Raw genomic sequence first — 1,181 nt, forward strand, 5'->3', positions numbered from 1 at the left:
TCTAAACTTATTCGAAGCAAACACTACAGCCAACAACTCCTTTTCAGTGGTGGAGTAGTTCAACTGTGCATCATTCAGAGTCTTGATGGCATAGTACATGACATGCAGAAGTTTCTCCACTCTTTGTCCCAAAACGGCTCCCACAGCATAATTGGAGGCATCACACATTATCTCGAACAGCACTCCCTAATTAGGTGGCTGAATGATTGTTGTAGAAGTTAAGATCTTCTGCAGAATCTCAAAGGCTGTCTGGCACTTGTCATTAAAATCAAACGGAATATCTTTTGCTAGCAAGTTACAGAGGGGTCTTGCTATCTTGCTGAAGTCCTTGATGAATCTTCTTTAGAACCCAGCATGTCCCAGAAATGACCGAATCACTTTTACTGTCCATAGGGGTGGAAGGTTGGAGATCAGATCGACCTTGGCTTTGTGAACCTCGATACCTTTGTGGGAAATAACATGCCCCAAAACAATCCCTTGTTTTACCATGAAGTGGCATTTTTCTCAATTTAGAACCAGATTCGTCTCCTTACACTGTACTAACACCATGGTGAGGTGATGCAGACACTCCCCAAATGACGAAGCGAAGACTGAGAAATCATCCATAAAGATCTCCAATTCACGCTCAACCATATCTAAAAAGATGCTGATCATGCATCACTGAAAAGTAGCAGGTGCATTACACAACCCAAACGGCATATGGTGATAGGCAAACATATCGAAAGGACAGGTGAAAGTAGTCTTCTCTTGGTCTTCAGGGTCCAGTGGAATTTGGTTGTAGCCAGAGTAGCCATCAAGGAAGCAGTAGTAATCATGGCCAGCCAATCTCTCCAACATCTGATAGATGAAGGTAGAGGAAAGTGGTCTTTTCTTGTCACGACATTTAACTTCCTATAGTTAATGCACACTCTCCACCCTGAATGCACATGAGTTGGGACCAACTCATTTACCTTGTTCTTGATCACTGTAATCCCTGCCTTTTTTGGCACCACATGAATGGGACTACCCATTTGCTGTCAGAGATCGGGTATATGATTCTCGCATCTAGAAGTTTAATTACCTCAGCTCGAACTACCTCTTTCATGGCCGGATTCAACCGTCTCTATGGCTCGAGAGAGGTTTTAGCATTTTCTTCCAAGTGAATCTTATGCATCACTACTGCAGGGATGATTCCTTTTATG

At 43.0% G+C, this 1,181-nt stretch overlaps 1 pseudogene; it reads right to left on the minus strand.

The window, feature by feature from the left end:
* LOC132178170 (uncharacterized) overlaps positions 1-168 on the minus strand; it is a 14,090-nt pseudogene extending 13,922 nt beyond the window's left edge.
* Between the last annotated feature and the right edge of the window lie 1,013 nt (positions 169-1,181).

The sequence above is a fragment of the Corylus avellana genome, chromosome ca4 (genome assembly GCF_901000735.1).
Source record: "Corylus avellana chromosome ca4, CavTom2PMs-1.0".
NCBI lineage: Eukaryota > Viridiplantae > Streptophyta > Magnoliopsida > Fagales > Betulaceae > Corylus > Corylus avellana.